Source organism: Colobus angolensis, unplaced genomic scaffold (assembly GCF_000951035.1).
Source record: "Colobus angolensis palliatus isolate OR3802 unplaced genomic scaffold, Cang.pa_1.0 Scaffold42, whole genome shotgun sequence".
NCBI classification, from domain to species: Eukaryota; Metazoa; Chordata; class Mammalia; order Primates; family Cercopithecidae; genus Colobus; species Colobus angolensis.
The window spans coordinates 1,654,205-1,660,589 of record NW_012117599.1 but is presented as its reverse complement, the minus strand read 5'-3'; the positions used below and the strand labels follow the sequence as shown (position 1 = coordinate 1,660,589).

At 58.8% G+C, this 6,385-nt stretch overlaps 1 protein-coding gene across 2 annotated transcripts in view; it reads right to left on the bottom strand.

The window, feature by feature from the left end:
* The window catches only part of ZAP70 (zeta-chain (TCR) associated protein kinase 70kDa), a 26,617-nt gene extending 21,940 nt beyond the window's left edge, over positions 1–4,677 (bottom strand). For both annotated transcript variants that reach the window (XM_011956538.1, XM_011956539.1), the window contains exons 1-2: positions 4,424–4,677; positions 4,107–4,185 (exon numbers count right to left, since the gene is read on the bottom strand). The gene's annotated coding sequence lies outside the window, so the exon portion shown is untranslated. The remainder of the gene's footprint in view (positions 1–4,106; positions 4,186–4,423) is intronic.
* Positions 4,678–6,385: the final 1,708 nt, after the last annotated feature.

The following is a 6,385-nucleotide window of genomic DNA, read 5'->3' as shown; positions in this document are numbered from 1 at the left end:
TCCTGGGGTAAAGGCCTGGAACCCCACCATTCACCCGGCCTCCTGGGGTAAAGGCCTGGAACCCCACCATTCACCCGGCCTCCTGGGGTAAAGGCAGTGCTAGATTACAGCTGTTGCAGAGAGATCAGATTCCCCAAACATGCTTCAAAGGAAAAAAGAGTCAAGGGGTCAAATACAGTTTCAAATGCTGTGAAAAGCACATTAAAGGCTCTGAAAAGACCACATGGAAGGACCCCTTTCAGCGTCACTTAATTCCCACGCCTATTCCGCAAAGCCGTGAAGGTCTACTGTTTCACAGAACATTCTCCGGGCATCAAAAGCCCCCATTACATGCCCATCGTCAGAGCAGAGGTATCACGCCAAAGCCACAGGACCTGGTGGGAGCAGGCAGGAGCAGCACAAGCTCCACGTGTCCCCCCAGCCAGAGGCGCCACATGTCCCCACCCAAGGCACTGGGTGGGGCCCCGGCCCCCTACTGCCTCCACCTCCTCCTACTGCCCCCGCACCATGCTGTTCCCACACCAGCTCCTGGCTCTCTCTCTGAACCCCCAGTCCTCGCCTGAGACCCTAAGTCCCTCTGAAGCCGTGTTTCCTGCTCCTTAATCCCCAAGATGTGCTTGGGCGCCTGTGCCTACCAGCAGAGGCAGCATAGGCACTGGTCGCCAGCAGATGCCAGCTTGGTGGCACCATGAGCCACACAGCAGCAGTGAGCCATGGCGACAGGCTCCTCCTTCATATGTCTTTCCTGACTGCAGGGATCGGATTCCAATCATGGGATCCTGGACCCACCACATGGTCACGGTGCAGCCTGAGCAGCGAGTGAAGCTCACCAGACCTCTGGAAAGCAGGGCCAGTGAAGGTGCCCAGCCCTGGGGCTGCAGAGACCCCCTGGGGTGAGACTTGCTGGCCCCCCGTCATGCCATCACATCCTCCTCTTCTCTGCTGGAAGCCCTCTAGGCTCCCACCTCACTCGGGGTGACAATGCAAGTCCTCAGGGCGGCCCCCAAGGCCCTTCATGATGCCCGTCACCCGCCGCCACTTGCTCCCCTCCAGCCACATGGGCCTCCTCGTATTACTCGTTCAGGTCCCTTGAACAAACCAGGCATGGTGCAGCCTCGGGGCTATTGTACTGTCTGTTCCCTCTGCCTGGACACTCTTCCCCCAACACCTTCCACTTTATTTAGGTCTCTGCCTAAGTCACCTCCTCCAGGAGGCCTTCCCTGACCTCCCTCTCTTTTTTTTTTTTTTTTTTGAGACGGAGTCTCGCTCTGTCACCCAGGCTGGAGTGCAGTGGCGCGATCTCGGCTCACTGCAAGCTGCAAGCTCCGCTTCTTGGATTCACGCCATTCTCCTGCCTCAGCCTCCTGAGTAGCTGGGACTACAGGCGCCCGCCACCGCGCCCGGCTAATTTTTTTGTATTTTTAGTAGAGACGGGGTTTCACCGTGTTAGCCAGGATGGTCTCGATCTCCTGACCTTGTGATCCGCCCGCCTCGGCCTCCCAAAGTGCTGGGATTACAGGCGTGAGCCACCGCGCCCGGCCTCTCCCTCTCTAAAATAGCCTCTCCTTTTCTCTCTAGCCCTGACCCAACTTTATGGTTCTTCACCACCTAAAAGACGACACTGTATCAACTTGGGGACCTAGTACCTTTGTCCCCTGCCAGAATGTAAGCACCATGGGAGTGGAGGCTGTCTTGTTCCCCCTACCTATACCAGCAAGGCACAGAGTAGGTGCGCTATATACCAGGTACCTACAAAGGTCTGCAGTCCGCTGGGGTGGGTGGGGACGCCTCTGAACACCAGTGGAACCTGACACCTGGGGAGGGGGGAGGGGCCAGAGGGGCTTCCTCGGGTGGGGGATGGTGGACTTCGGAACTTCCTCCACTGACCCACGGTGGGAGAGGAGGGGCCCGTCCTGAGGATCCCGGCCACGGGCTGTTCCCTCAGCCCAGAACAGCGCTGCATCCTCCTCCTGGGCCTCAGGCTTCAGGCCTCCGCCGTTGTCCCATCCTCCCAGAAGCATCCCATGGGCCCCGCCCCCTCCCCAGCCTGGGTCAGGCACCTCCCCTAGGCTTCCAGGGTCCCCATCCTGCCACATCACAGTCCTGAGGGCCTCTGTCTCTGCTCCTTGGTCCGTGACCAGGCTGAGCTCCCCGAGGCCGGGCCCACGGCTCTTGCCTTGTTATCTATGGAAGCTCCTGCTTCCTCCCAACAAGTATTTGTCAAGCGTGCAAGGACAACCGCAACAGCCTCTGTGCTGGGGACTGCCTAGCCCTTCACGAGCATCAGTCATTTATTCTAATGCTCACCGCAACTCCATTTGGTGGGAACTGTTATCCCACTGCTCAGCTAAAGACACTGAGGCTCAGAGAGGTCAATGTCATGCTCAGAACATGCAGCCTGCAAGGGGCCGCCATGATTTGAACCCAGGTGTGCCCAGTGCAGCACTAACCACTCCAGCAAATGGCTATCAGGAGACCCTGGAGAGCCGGGCTGGGGCGGGGTCAGGGTCAGAGTCCCAAACCCAGCAGATTCTCTAAGTGTCTGTGGATTGAACAACGCCCCTCCACCGCCCCTCCAGGGAGGCCCCCAACTCCGGCCTCTGCTGCCTGTGTGACCTCAGCAACGAGCAGTCCCCTCTGCAGGCCTCAGGCTCTGTGACTGTAAAAGGGAGATGGGAGAAGGCGGAGTGAGTCGGGAGGATAGGGGCTGAAAGAGACGAGGGGACAGCGTGGGACTGTCCTGGGCCTTGTAGGCTGTTCACAGGATTCCTGTCCTGGACCTGTTAGATGCCAGTAACACCCGCTGGGTCAAAACCCAAACTGTCTCCGGGTACTATCAACTGTCCCAGGGTACGGAAGGAGGCAAAACTGGCTTTGACAAGAACGGCTGCCTTAACCCTGTACCTGGGGGTGGGGCAGGGAGTGGTCAGCACGGGGTGGTCTAGGTGCTGCAGCCCCGGAGAGTAGATAGGAACTGTGGAGTCCAGAGCCCAAGGCCACCCGGAGCTAGTGAGGATAATGAGGGTTTTAGCAAGACGTTTCTCCACACCTGTATGTGCCAGGCACGGTGGATACAGTCACTCTCTTTATCCTCCCGAGAGCCCTGGGAGGGAAGCACAGAGAGATGCGGTGACTGGCCCACTCACACAGCTGGTGAGTGGCAGAGCCAGAACGTGAGGCCAGGCCCCCAGGCTCCAGCGTGTGCACAGCAACGCCCCCGTCAACACTGCCAGGGCAGCGGGGCTGAGGCTGGAGGGCCGGTGGGAAGAGGAAAAGCAAGCTCTGGATTCAGCAGGAGGCACCTTCACAGGTGGCACCTTAGGAGTCCCTGACCCTGATCTCTCAGCAAGGCATTATTAAGCACCTCCTGTCTGCCTGCTGTTCTAACCAAGAGAGAATAACGAACCATCTCGAGCTGCTCACCTCACGAACCCGTTCTTCCTGTCGGGGATCCTTCCTACCTGAGACACGCTTCCCAGCCTCTCGCCAACAGTCAGGAAACAGGCACCTGCCAGGTGCCCGTATCTGCATGTGCATTTAACAGATGCACACACTGAGGTCAGAGAGGCCGAGCAACTTGCCAAGAACACACAGTAGTTAAGCGGAACCCGGTGTTTCGCTCTTTCTCTCCCCAGGTCTTCCTCTAACCTGAGCTCGGCTACAAGTGGCTCAAGCCTGCCCTGGACCCCTCACAGGAATGACAGCATTCTGCTGATGGAGCTCACGGTCCTGGTGAACAGCCCCTTATCTTCGCAGGGCCTGGGGACTAGACTGCACTTGCGCTTTCTCTGGAGCTTTCTCTGCTTCCGGGAGCCAAGGATGCAGCCAGACAGGGCCCAGCAGGAGCCCAGGGACCAAGCAGGCCTCGCTGTGTCCCCTGAACAGCCCGACTGGGCCAGGCCTCTGGAGGGGGAGCTGCTACCCTCGGCATGGCCACACGCCCTGTCTGCCTCCATCTCCAGCCGGTCACCACCCAGCCCAGTCCTCCAGCCTCCTGGTCCTCCCAGCAGCCTCCTGACTCCCGGTTAATATTCTGTCCTCCTCCTCCAGACACAGCCCACCATGGAGACGGTGGCCAGGTGCCACTCCACCCAGGCACCACTTACCTGGGGACGTACAGGTGGATGTCCAGGCAAACAGGCCACTTGTGGGGTCTCTGGTCCCAACGCCAACGGAGAGCCGGTTCTGGGTGAAGAATCAGGACTTACAAAGCCAGTCTGGATTTCCCTGCAGGCCGAGCCCCCAGCCTGAGAGGGAGGCCCTGCCGCTCACACTCTCCGCACACACTCTGGGGAGGACATCACACCCCGCCAGGGTTTCTCACTCATGGATGGGGCGTTCACCCTCTGCCAGGTCTCCCAGAGCCCCGTGGGGTGGCCCTGGTGGCAGGACACGGGCAGACGGCCCGAGGACAGTTACCTACCTGAACGCCCTAGCAGCAGCTCTGAGGCCCACGGTGGGCCAGGCCTGGCCGGAAGGCCTGGTGTCTGCTGAGCTCCAGCAAGCAGGCTTGTCTGAAACTAACCTATTTCCTGGATGCGAAGACAGGAAAGGGGGCTGTGTTTGATGTTTACATCAAAGTCACAAAGTGCTGTGCTCAAGGAAAATCACAGGCCACGTGCTCCAGGGAGGAACAGGGCATTTCCGGGGCCCAGCACTGCCTGCCCAGCTGCAGGATGGGACTGAGAGATGGGGATGAGGCTAAGCAAAGGCAGGGGTTCAGGAAGGACGACTCCAGCAGCAGGAATCGTCAGACGGAAGGAAGCCCGCGTACCCGGAACGGGAGGGTAGGCAGCAGTGGTGGGAGGCAGGGGAGTCCCAGGGCTCATGGAAACTAGAATGCCCCCATTTTCCCCTCAAAGGGGCGCCGCCCTGGGGCCTGCACCAGCCAGACAACCCAGAGGAGTGATGTATTTATCCCATAGGCGGGTTAGAGCTGGAGGGAGGAGAAACCCACTGAGTCAGCCCATACCCTGAAGGTTGAGAACCCCTCCTGTGCCAGGTATTTGGACGGCAAGGACAGCCTGCCCTGGCTCTCCGGTGGCTCACAGGCTTGTGGGGGGCAGCTGAGTCCACAGGGAGCCAGCGCAGGGAGGCTGGAAGCCTGGGCACTGTGTGTCCCCATCGGAGCCCCAGCCCCGCCTGGAGGATGTCAGGGATGCGTTCCAGGAGGAGTCAGCCACCCAGCCGAGACACAGAGCCAGGGCACCCCCAGTGCCAGCCCGGCCCACCGGGGACCTTTCTCACGAAGCTGAATCTGGCTGAGCACCACGTCGCTGCGGCCACCACCTCCTCTTCCTCTTCCTGTCCTCGCTTCCCTCACCCCGTGCACCCCCCATGACGGTACCCACCCACCCTTGGGCCTGGGGCCACACGTCATGCACCCTCTCAGAGGGGGGCCTGCAGAGCCACTCTCTCTCGGCTCCATCTCCCCTCTAGTGCCCCAAGGCCTCTGGGAGCCTCTCGCCCACCACCTCCTTGCTTTCTTGGTCACTAGGAGTCGTCACAACTCTCCTGTCTGTGGGGTCTCAGAGACCTATGTGGAACTGCCCTGGGCCCACTGTGGAGACGCCTAAAGCTCTTCTTCTTGGGGTCCTGCTGCTCTTAAGTGGGCTTGTGATACCTTACCTTGTTTTAACCTGAATTGACTCTCCCTTCGCTAAGAGAGCCAGACAGACTCCATCTTGGCTCTTTCATTTGCTACCCTTTACCCACCCTCCTTCCTCAAGGACTTAACTTGTGCAAGCTGACTCCCAGCACATCCAAGAATGCAATTAACTGATAAGATACTGTGGCAAGCTTTATCCGCAATTCCCAGGAATTCTCCTGGTTAATAGTACCCAGAGCCCCCCTGTTTGTGTCCGGTTGGTAACGCCCAAAGCCCCGTGTCTTTCACCTTGTGATAGATTTAAAGCCCCTGCACCTGGAACTGTTTGCCTGCCTGTAACCATTTATCCTTTTAACTTTTTGCCTGCTTTACTTCTGTAAGATTGATTTAACTAGACCCTGCCCGCTCCCCTTTCTAAAGCAAAGTATAGAAGAAAATCAGGCCCCTTCTTCAGGGCTGAGAGAATTTTGAGCACTAACCATCTCTCAGTCGCCGGCTAATAAAGGACTCCTGAATTCATCTCAAAGTGTGGCGTTTCTAACTCACTCGGTTACAACACGTTCAGCTCCCCAGTCGGCCTGAGGATCCCCTCACGCCCCACCCCGAAGCCTCCTTCTTGGGGACCTCCTTTCCGGGCCTCTACTATCCTCTGGCCACCTGAATCCCCTTTAGAAAATCTGAGTTCCGGCCGGGCGTGGTGGCTCAAGCCTGTAATCCCAGCACTTTGGGAGGCTGAGACGGGCGGATCACGAGGTCAGAAGATCGAGACCATCCTGG